General features: G+C 40.8%; 1 long non-coding RNA gene across 1 annotated transcript in view; it reads left to right on the top strand.

Moving 5' to 3' along the window:
- LOC125486090 overlaps positions 1 to 756 on the top strand; it is a 4,978-nt gene extending 4,222 nt beyond the window's left edge. Inside the window, exon 3 of the long non-coding RNA XR_007264776.1 lies at positions 567 to 756. This is a non-coding gene — a long non-coding RNA (uncharacterized LOC125486090). The remainder of the gene's footprint in view (positions 1 to 566) is intronic.
- Positions 757 to 11,878: the final 11,122 nt, after the last annotated feature.

Here is an 11,878-nt window from a genome sequence, read left to right as displayed (position 1 = left end):
GGGGTCACTGTGCTGGGATTGGAGGTGTGGTTGCTGTGCTGGGATTGGTGGTGTGGCTGCTGTGCTGGGATTGCCGGTGGGGTTGCTGTGCTGGGATTGAGGGTGGGGTCACTGTGCTCGGGTTGGGGGTGGAGTGACTCTGTTTGGATTGGGGGGGGCAGGCCTTTTGCCTGCTGAGTTTGCATTTGGGACCTGGGCCAGGATCAGCACAGGGGCCCCTGATTTCAGTCCTTTGACCCTGTGTGTAATCCCCAGATGCCGTGCGCTTGATCTGCTTATTTGACCCATGCCCAATCCTTGGTCTGCAAGGAAATGGGTTTCCAGTTTCAGGTAAGACCAAATGCCTGACTGATCTGGACTGGCATGGGGTGAGCCCATTGACTGACTGCTGCAGTAGCTCCTGACCTTCAGAAGTGCCCTTCTCCACAACCATCTGCTGCTCTTTGACATTTTGTCATGGTTATTTGCTTGAAACACATGCTTGTGTCCCATGTAAACTGCTGGCACATGCTGCAGGTCTGATGCACATTTACACCTGCTAGTTGACTGATGGATTGAATGTTCAGTGCCCCCCAGGGTGACAAATAGTTTGCCTATCCATCTGCACTATAAACCAATGCACTGAGGCTGGCAGCCGAGAAGTCGGTGCTGAAGTCAGTGAGAGTACCAAGGAAAGCAATGTGAAGTACACAGAGACTGGCAACCTCCAAGTGAATGGCAAAGTGAGTGAGCAGTAGGCTAACAAGGTAAGAGCTGTAAGACATGTGAATCCGTGTGAACGCGAAGCATCCTGTTAATATGCCAGGCTGTTCTCTTATGCAGATCGGTCTGGCCAAAGCATTCAAATCTTAGGCATCGCTGAGCTCCAAAATAAAGCATTTGAAGCACTGAAGTGGTGTCTAATTTATTTACGTTGATGTAATGAGGCTGGTGGTTTAATGATGCCAACTTGTCTCGATGACAGGCTGAAGAGGGTGGGAGCATGGAACACGCTGTGACTTTGTTCTGAAAAAAACAATTGCATAGTGTCCAGACAAGTACAGAGCCAGCTTTGCTGCCAGGTACCTGTTCTGATTCATACTTTGAAAATTTATTCTTATTTCTTGATGAACGAGAGAGGAATTGGAAATGGCTATATAAATAAGGTGAGGTGGGTAAGATGCAAATGCATACACATAAAGTATTTACCATTTGATCATAAGATTCTGAAGTCACTACTAAGGGCTTGAGTGGAACGTCAGAAAAGTAGACACAAGAATCAAATTTCTTCCTTCTCATCATATTTCCCCACCTTTCTCACCCTAATTTATGCCACACTATGGAAGGGAAAATTCTGTCCAGAGTTTCACTTTCGTTTTTGAGTTCTGTGAGTGGTACTGGGCTATCTAAAGGTTTGTTTACCTGCATTTTAAGGTGTGTTTTTAAAATGCTTGAGGTGAACTGGTCAATGCCTATGGAAATAAGAGTAGAAGAGAGAGAAAAAAAAAGGCCCGCAGACTAAAGTTAACTAAAAAAGAATTCCTATGACATAGGAACGCGGATACAGATACAAGTTCACTCATGAAGTAGGCTGCAGGTTTCCTTCAGAGAGAAACAGGTCATTCAGAGAGAAAAGGCCTGTAATAGCAGCAGCATTGTTTGGCAGTCTCCAAAATTGTCAGGGAAGAAGAAATGAAGCTCTGAGAAGTTGAGAAGTTATAAAAAAGCATTTCCAGAAGCTGAAACAATTTAAGATATCAAGGAGGAAGACTTCTTTCAAGTTTTTGAATGCATGGCTTTAAGGAACGCAGGTTAAAATGTCAGTGACCTGTGGAAGCAGCTCATTTAAGGCTCTCAGGCAGAATGAGGCATTAACTGGAAAAAATGAGTGAATGCAAAGGTTTTTCAAAAAAAAATGCTATTATAGCCATGCCAATTTAACAAGGAATTTTACAGTAGAGAAATGATGACCCTTCACTGAGGATTGAGTATCTGTAAGGTTACTGTTAAGGCTAAACAGGTTGGACCTCTATTTCTGATATTTATACTATGACCATTTTAACTCGTTCTTGTATAATGTCACATTGTTTAGAGTTCTTTCTTTTTGTTCGTATGTTCTTTTGTTCAAAGTACATTGGCAGCCTCTTGGAAATATGTTCAGTAAGTAAACACTAGGCTAAACAAATAGCAAAAATAAAACTTATGATCTATCAATCCAGGTTCCACTCTGGGACCTGACTTGTTCAATATTACCATCAGCCAGGATGGTAACAAAGTTGCGCCAAGCTAAGATTTTCTCCAGCTAAAATCTCTCAAAATTGGTTCAATACCTAGATTGAATAAATGGCAGACTGCATGGAATTTTTTTTGACATTACTGTGACTGAGAAGCTGGTACTTTTGCTTGGCAGCTTTGGCAAAGATATCAAAATAATTTCTCCATCAAATTATCTTTTAAATGATTAATTTGCATTTATATAGTGCCTTTGAAATGTTAGAGTGCACCAAAGCACTTACAGCCAATGAAGTTGTGTACGTGTACTCACTGTTGAAATGTTGGAAATAAAGCAACCAGTTTGTACACAGTAAGACCACACAAGAGGCAATGCAACAGTCTGGTTTTGGTAGGTTAGGGCTAAAGTTGAAAGCTCTTCTGCTCTTATTTGGAAAGTGCTATGGTAGTTTAATGTTTGAATGTGACAGCGTATGTTTACTATCTCTTCTAAAAGGAGGTATTTTGTGCAATGTAGCACTCCCTCAGTACTGCACTGAAATGTTGTCCATCGCTTATGTTTTCAAGTCTCTGAAGAGGTTTTGAAAACTGCACCCTCCTGACCTAGAGATGAGAGTGTTACTGGGCATGTCAAACATCATGGCCAATCTACACCAGCCATTAGATCAATGATCCATTAACTGGACTTTTAGTAGGATTAGGAAGAAGGAATGCTGATGAGGAAACTTGCAGTGTCCTTCAAAAAATGTTGTGGCTTATTGAATCGGGGCAAGCAGTGGTATTATCGTTGGACTATTAATCCAGAGACCCAGATAGTGTTCTGGGGACCCAGTTTCGAATTCTGCCACAGGAATTCAATAAAAAATATCTGGAATTAAGGATCAAATGGATACCATGAACCCATTGTCGATTGTCAGGAAAAGCCCATCTGGTTCACTAATGTCCTTTAGAGAAGGAAAATCTGCCATCCTTACCTGGTCTGGCCTACATGTGACTCCAGACCCACTGCAATGTGGTTGACTCCAAACTGTCCTCTGGCCAATTAGGGATGGACAATAAATGCTGCCTAGCCAGCAACGCCCTCATCCTGTGAGTGAATAAAGAAAATCTACTTCTCAACAAGCAGACAGAACATCCTGTTGATGTATTTGGTGCGCAGTCCTTCTTACAATGGAGCACTCGCTTAGCATTGTACTAGAGTATTATACAATGAGATGAAGTCTTTCTTCAGGAATCAAGCTCACAATCTTCTCATCTCCTGTTACAAACCATACAAACTGAAACAATATGACAAGGATAGATCTAGTGTGGCACTGTCCCTCCCGGCCCAGAGTTTTGCGGAATGGCTTTGTGGTTTTGAGAAGTGGTTTTGAAAGGACAGGCAGATGGACAGAAGGGGGGCCAAGGGTAGGTTGTTATTGAGAAATGAAATTAAATTGATAGCAAGAAGAGATATAGAGTTGGAAGGCATAGAGTCTATGCAGGTAGAGTTGAGGAGCCACAAAGGAAAAGCAAACCTGATGGGAATTATTTAAAGGTTCCCTGGCAGTAGTCAGGATGTAGGGCAGAAAATAAAGCAGGAGATAGAAAAGACTTGTAAGAAAGGCACTACTACAATAATCATGGAGGACTTCAATATGCAGGTGGGCTGGAAAAATCATGTTGGTACTGGATCCCAAGAAAAAGAATTTGTGGAATATCAATGAGATGTTTTGTTTTGGAACAACTTGTGGTAGAGCCTATGAAGAAACAGGGAATTCTGGATTTGGTGATCTGGAATGAGGCAGACTTGATTAGGGAGCTTAAAGTGAAGAAACCCCTAGGGGCCAGTGACCACAATATGATAAAATTCACCCTGCAGCTTGAGAGGGAGATGTAACGGTATTATAACTCAGTAAATGTAACTATAAAGAGATAAGAGGTGTTGGCTACAGTTGATTGGAAGGGAAGCCTAGCAGGGAAGACACAGGGCAGAAATAGAAGGAATTTCTAGGGGTAATTCATGGGGCACAGCAGAAATTCATCCCAAGGAAGAAGAAACACACTATAGGGGAGACAAGGCAACCATGGCTGACAAGGGAAGTCAGGGACAGTATAAAAGCAAAAGAAAAAGCATACAATGTGGTGAAGATTAGTAGCAAGCCAGAAGATTGGGAAGCCTTTAAAAATGAGCAGAGGACAACCAAAAAAAAAGCAATAGGGTAGTGAGAAGATGAAGTATGAGGGTAGCTTGACCAGTTGTATAAATGAAGGTTACATGAGTTTTGTTTTAGATATATAAAAGTTAAGTGAGAAACAAGAGTGGACATTGGACCACTGGAAAATGAGTTTGAAGAAGTAGTAATGGGCAACAAAGAAATGGCAAGGAACTGAATAGGTATTTTGGATTGATTTTCATGGTAGAAGATGCCAAAAGCGTATCAGAATTTCAGGAGAGTCAGAGGAAGAGGTGTGTGTAGTGGCCATCACTAAGGAGAAGGTGATGGGGAAGCTGAAAAGTCTGAAGGTGGACAAATCACCCAGACCAGATGGATGAACCCCAGTGTCCTGAAGGGCATAGCTGAGGAGATTGTGGAGGCTTTAGTAGTGATTGTTCAGGAATCACTGGAGTCGGGGGACTGGACAATGGCTAATGTAACATCCCTGTTTAAGAACGGAGGATGTCTTAAGATGGGAAATTATAGGCCGATTAGCTTTGCTTCAATTATTGGTAAGATTTTAGAGTCCCTTATTAAGGATGAGATTGCAGAGTGCATGGAAGTGCATAGTAAAATAGGGCTCAGTCAGCATGGCTTCGTCAAGAGGTGGTCATGCCTGAAAACTCTGTTAGAATTCTTTGAGAAGATAACAAGCAGGTTAGACAAAGGAGAGCCAGTGGACATGACATATTTGGATTTCTAGAAGGCCATTGACAAGGTGCTGCACAGGACACTGCTAAATAGGATAAGAGTCTATGGTGTAAGGGAGAAGGTATTGGCATACTCAGAGGATTGGCTGACCAAGTCAGAGAGTGGAGATAAAGGGATCTTTTTCAGGATGGCAGCCAGTGACTAGTGAAGTTCTGCAAGGATCAATGTTGGGACCACAATTATTCATGTTATACATTAATGATCTGGGCAAAGTAACTGAGGATATTATTGCAACAATGCAGACGACACAAAGGTAGGTGGAGAAATGGGTGGCATTGAGGACCTGGGGAGGCTACAGGAAGGTTTGGGCAGACTAGGGGAGTATGCAAAGAAGTAGCACATGGAATACCATGTGGAAAAGTGTGCAGTTATGCACTTTGGTAGGTGGAACAGAGGTGTACACTATTTTCTAAATAGGAAAAGGCTTTGGAAATCTGAAGCACAAAGGGACTTAGAAGTCTTAGTTAAGGATTCTCTTAAGGTTAACATGCAGGTTCAGTTGTCAATTAGGAAGACAAATGCAATATTAGCACAGAATACAATGTTAGGGTAGAGTACAACAGCTGATGCTGTATAAAGCTCTGGTCAAATTGTGAGCTCTGCATCTAAGGAAAGATGTACTGGCCTTGGAGAGAGTCCAGAGGAAGTTTACAAAAATGATTGCTGGCATGAAGTAGGAGAGACTCTGACTGAAGGGCATAGCCTCAGAGAAAAAGGATGACCCTTTACAACTGAGATGAGGAGCAATTTCTTCAGCCAGAGTGTGGTTAATCTGTGGCACTCATTGCCTCAGAAGGCTGTGGAGACCAAGTCATTGTGTATCATCAAGACAGTGATACATAGATTTTTGAATAAGGGAGTCAATGGTTACAGGAAAAAGGCAGGAGAATAAGGTTTAGAAACATGTCAGCCATGATTGAATGGTGAATCAGATTCAATGCGCCAAATGACCTAATTCTGCTCATATATCTTAGGATCTTATGATTTGCAATAGTCTTCATGCCAAATTTACATTTATCTTGATCCTATGGCGATGTCCCTCAGTAGCCAGAATATCAGGAGCAGCATAGATTCAGCAATTTATTGGTGTCCACACTATCTTCTTCCATTTTTACATCTGGCACCGAATATTTCCCAATGTGCAGCTAAAGAAATCAGCCATCATACTCTCTGATTTAAAGGGGTAATGACTAAGAAGACTAACCTACAATCCTTAAATTCTGGCACTTATCACAGAATCCCTACAGTGTGTAAGGAGGCCATTCAGCCCATCAAGTACACGCTGACCCTCCCAAGAAAATTCTACTCAGACCCTATCCCTGCATTCTGCATAGCTAATCCACCAAGCCTGCACATTGCTGGACACTGGATAATTTAGCATGGCCTGTTCCCCTAACTTGCACATTGTCAGACTATGGGAGAAAACCCATGCAGACTCAGGGAGAATGCACAAACTTCCCACAGGCAGTTGCTTGAGGCTGGAATTGAACCTAGGCCCCTAGCACTTGAGGCACCAACGATAACCACCGAGCCACTGTACCACCCTATTTGAAATTGAGTTCTCTATTCCGATCTCTTATCCATTGTAGGGCATTTCTGAATGATTTTGATCATGCTCGGAGTTTATTTGCCTTCATACATTGAGTTTTTTTTTACATTGTTTCCAAAATCTAAGACATGGGTGTGTTTCTATAATCTTCCAAATTTAGAATTGTTGGCTGAGTGGGAGAAATATCATGGGTTTCTCGTCCAGATTGATCTGTTTTTCTTAGATTGGCATCAGTTAGTCAACTTGTGTGAAACTGTCAATGTAGCAACTGTTATCAGTTTCTGTTTTTAAAAAGACTCTGAACAATTAGAAATAAACTTGAAGTCCCAGGCGCCTGCATTCTTAGAGGAAATAACTTTTAGATTTCCTTATCGTAGAGATCCTCAGCGCACTAACTAAGAATAATTTGTGATCCTGGTTACCGCACTAGCACCAAAATATCGCAGTAATCAATTAATGCCTGGTTGTTGACATGAATGTAAGATTTATTGGGTGATTCCAGTGTCATGTTCCAACAGCCTAGCAAAACATCTTGTCAGCTCTTGTCAAAGCAGAGCGTTTTCTGCAGTAGACATGAATGGACAAAGTGTTCACCTCTCAGACATAGCAAAAACAGTATTACACATTGAAAGAAAACAAGAATGCTATGGTCAAATAAAGGCTGTTCTTCCACCAAGTACTTTTTTTGATAACGAATGCTCTATCATAGAAGTTACCAATTTTATCTCACAGTGAGATATGGATTGTATCACCCCTTCTCCCCATAATTAAGTGGTGATTAATATACAGCCTTAAACAGTTTATTGCTGCTCAACAAGGGCCAGCATTTGTGCACTTGTTATACTGATAAATACAATGCCAATCGTGGAATTTTATGCCAGAGGTGACATTGGTTGTATATCTAGTCCACCCAAATACAGTGCACATATCGTAACACGGATTCAACTGTAGCCACAAAAGAAACAAGGACAGATATTCTTGACATGCAACATTGCCATGGGTCACGGAAGGGGTTTTAAATATTAAGAAGCCACTTTTGAACAATTAATTTGAGTCTTAGATAGAAAAAGTTTTAAACGTAAAAGTTTGAAATACTTTTCAAATCAACAGCTGCATTTCTTGGCCATGCTACACTGCAAGAACTTTGTTGCAGATGAGCCAGATGCCGCAGTAGCAGCAGATGGAACTGCAGTGTCTTAGAATGTAATTTGGAAACAAAATGCTATTCATTCCAGTGTGGTCTAATTCCCCTGATGATCTGGAATAAGCTACCCAAGAGGGTGTTTGAAACAGATACAGCAGCAACATCTCAAAATGCAGCCATACAAATACTTGAAAAGGAGAAGTTTGCAAAGCTAGGGAGGCAGATCAGAGGAGTGAAACTAATCAGATAACTTTCTTGTAGTTGGCATCAAGATAATGGACTGAATGGTTCTCTCCTGTGATTTATAATTCAATGAATAAAGAAGAAAATAGTTCAAATGAATTGTACTCTGCCGGACTATGGAAGTAATTGACATCGAGATCTTATTGATCATGACAACCAGAATGACCGGTGGGTGAGTAAGTGTAAGACACCAAACTATTATGGTCCCAAATTGTGCTGTGTTTACCACTCTTCATCCTCAGCTTTCATCAGCAATACTCATTTCCAAATCCCAAAAGATGAGTTGGTGCTGCAAGACTGATTCATTAGTTCACAATTCCTCCATTTCAAACAAGAGAATGGACCAAAATGAAAACCTCCTCTGTGCCTTTAAATAGAAAATGCCAATGGCTTAAAAGTATCAATGTTCTTAATAGTGACATTACGAGATAAAAGTAGACACAGATAAATAATGAGATATTAGAAGCGGATTAATCAAAGGGGCAGGATTTAAAAGGAGCTTTAAGTTGAATCAATGGGAGGGGCATAGAGTTGTATGGGGTGATGTCAAACAACAGCTTTATTCATACGAACATAGGAACAGGAATAGGCCATTCAGCCCCTCGAGCCTTTTCAATAAGATCAAAGCTGATCTGTGGCCTAACTCCATGTATCTGCCTTTGGCCCATGACCATTAATACCTTTGCTTAACAAAAATACATCTGTTTCAGATTTCAAATGAACTGATCCACCATCCACTGCCACTGATTCCTCTTGATGTTTAATTACAAAATGCTAATCTAAGATACATATCCTGTGAGTGAATAAAGCGAAAAAGACCTGGATGTTCAGCAATCACCCTGAAGATGCAGATGTCAGAGAGATGAGCTGTGAGGTATAGATTGTTAGCAATGTATGGTTGCTTGACTCAACATCTGTGGCTGATGTTACTAATGAGCAAAAGCAGATAAGGAAGAGGATGGGACCAGGACAGATTATTGGGACATTCCAAGGATATCCTTATAAAGGTATGAAGAAAATCCGTTGCTGGAAACACCTGGGCTGCAGTTGGTTAGGTAGGATGGAGCCAAGTGATAGTCAGCCCATTGACTTGAACCACAAAGATATTGGAAGATAGTGCAGTTGATAAGGTAGAGTTGAGGACATGGAGAGATTGAGCACAACTGTTACTTAAACTCTCATTTCCAATTTTCTTTCAGTGCAAAACTAAATTGGAGAGATTCAAAAATGGAGTTGCAGGAAACATGGTTTCAGATTCAAAAATATTTAGATGTGATAAGTGTCAAGTAACATTAGCACCACACAAGTGCCAAGTGATGACCAACCCCATCAAGAGAGAATTTTACCATCTCTTGTTGACAGTCAATGGAGTTACCATCTCTGATTTCCCCACTCTCAACATCCTGGGGGTATTATTGACCGGAAATGGTCCTAGACCAACCAGGTAAATACAGTGACTGTAACAGCAGGTCAGAGGCCTGGAATTCTGCAATGAGTAATTCACCACCTGACTCTTTAAAATCTGCCTACAAAGCACAATTAGTCTGGAGTGTGTGACAATGCTATGGTTTTAAGAGGTGTATTTTGTCTTGTTTTATTTTGAGGAGAGGTTTTGAGCCACAGGTGATGAGCTGTCTCTTCCAGGTCAATAAAGTGTACAGCCTGTGAGGCCTTGGAGGTTTTTTAAAGTTGGAACAACAGAAGCAGCATGAATGGGTTGGGTCCACCTCCCACAGCAGGTTTTAATTTAGCTTTCAGTGACCGTTAGGGTTTCGAAATTGGTTGTGGAAGCTGTCTCTTTCTCTGTCTCTTTGCTACAACCAGAAGCTTGCGTTCTGTCTCTGCTGCCAGAAACGGATGTGAGACAATCTGTTTTACTTACTTTGCTTCAGCCAAAAGTATGTTCATGGGATGTCACTATGTTTGAACAGTTGCTGTTTCGTAGTTAAATAATCTATTCTTCTGCTCAGTTTTCCAATAAACTTAAAGTTATACCAATCTTCTTTCTTTTGTTTGTATTTTAAATGTAGGGTAGGAATAAAGTGTGTTTTGCTTAAAGCTGAGTAGTATAAACAACTGAATTACATCTGGAACATGGCACATTACACCTGCCTTAAATAAGATAAAAGTTATGGTCTAGGCTACCTCCTTGATATGGTTGCAGGGGAATTGGCCTGGTCCATAACAAGTGTGATTGAATGTTCTCTACTTGCCTGAATGAGTGCTCTTCCAACAACATTCAAAAAGTTGAACACTATCAAGAACAAAACAGCTGACTTGACTGGCACCCCATCCACCACCTTAAATATTTACTCTTCACTGATGCACCGTGGCAGCGGTGTATACTATCTACAAGATGCACAGCAGCAACTCACCATGGTTCGTTAGACATTACCTTCCAAAGCTGTAACCTCTACCACCTAGAAGGGCAACATCACATGGAAGTTCCTCTCCAAGCCACACAGTGTCCTGACTTGGAATTATATCACCATTGTTTTCAATGTTGCTGGGGTCAAGCTGCTGGGAACTACCTTCCTAAGAACATTGTGGCTGTAGCTACATGGCATGGACTGCAACAATTCAAGAAAGTGGCTGACCACTATCTGCTCAAGGGCAATTAGGAATGGTTAACAAAGGCTGGCCTTTCAAGCAATACCCACATCCTGTGAAAGAATGTTATTAAAATGAAAGCTTTCAAAGTGGAGTTGAATAAGCACTTGAAGGAAAAGAAAAATATGGTTTAGAAAATGTAGATGGCTATTTGAAAGATTCAAAATAGTTGTGTTTTCCTCTGAGATGTGGAATTCTATAATTCAAGAACATTGATGAGGAAATCATTTATATTGGAGCAGCAGCTTTATATGGAGACAGGGATCAAGGGTGAGTTTTTAATGAGAGGATTGTACAATGAGACTCTGTCAGCTATATCAGAAGTGTTTTGCTGCTGGCCAATGGTTTATTAGCACTATTAATTTTGGTGAAGCATTGGCTGTAACTCTGATAAAAAGTGCCGGCCTATTACTGATAATCTTGCAGCCGAGCTCTTGAAGCCTAAATTCTGAAGGATAAACAAAGACCCTGGGAGTTATCTACAAGATTCTGATTGGCTGTGAACCAATACTCCATTCCAGACAAAAATCTTAACTCACAAACTTTTTGCAGAAGTTGTAAACATTGCCAAATTCATTTTCAGTAAACATTTTTCTGAAGCTGAAGCTGGGGGTTTCTAATCACGTTTCAGCTCCATTGTAAACCTGTCATTTTAGTTCAAACTTACTCTATGTGAACTCCAGGCCCAATAATTAAAACCTGAACATTGGTCAACACTTCAGTGAAGCACCTAGATCATGCTGCACTACAGAATGTGACATTTTTAAGGGGAGATGTTCAACTGAGTGTGTGTTGGCCTCTTTAACCCGATGTAGAATCTCATAGTGCTATATAAGCAGGGGCAGTAATGATTCCGTGGTGTCATGGCCAGTCTTTAACCCTTAACCAACACCCATCATGTTTTGTGTGTGTGTATATATGTGTATATATATAGTGTGTGTGCATGTGTGTGTATGTATATATATTGTGTGTGTGTATGTGCATATATTGTGTGTGTGCGTGTGTGTATGTATATATATAGTGTCTGTGCGTGTGTGTGTATGTATATATATTGTATGTCTGCGTGTCTGTGTATGTATATATATAGTGTGTGTGTATGTATATATATTGTGTGTGTGCGTGTCTGTGTATGTATATATATAGTGTGTGTGTGTATGTATATATATTGTGTGTGTGTGTGTGTGTGTGTGTGTATGTGAAAGAAATGTTTTG

Source organism: Rhincodon typus, chromosome 25 (assembly GCF_021869965.1).
Source record: "Rhincodon typus isolate 14 chromosome 25, sRhiTyp1.1, whole genome shotgun sequence".
Lineage (NCBI taxonomy): Eukaryota > Metazoa > Chordata > Chondrichthyes > Orectolobiformes > Rhincodontidae > Rhincodon > Rhincodon typus.
The sequence above is the reverse complement of the archived record's forward strand: the minus strand, read 5'-3'. Positions and strand labels throughout refer to the sequence as shown.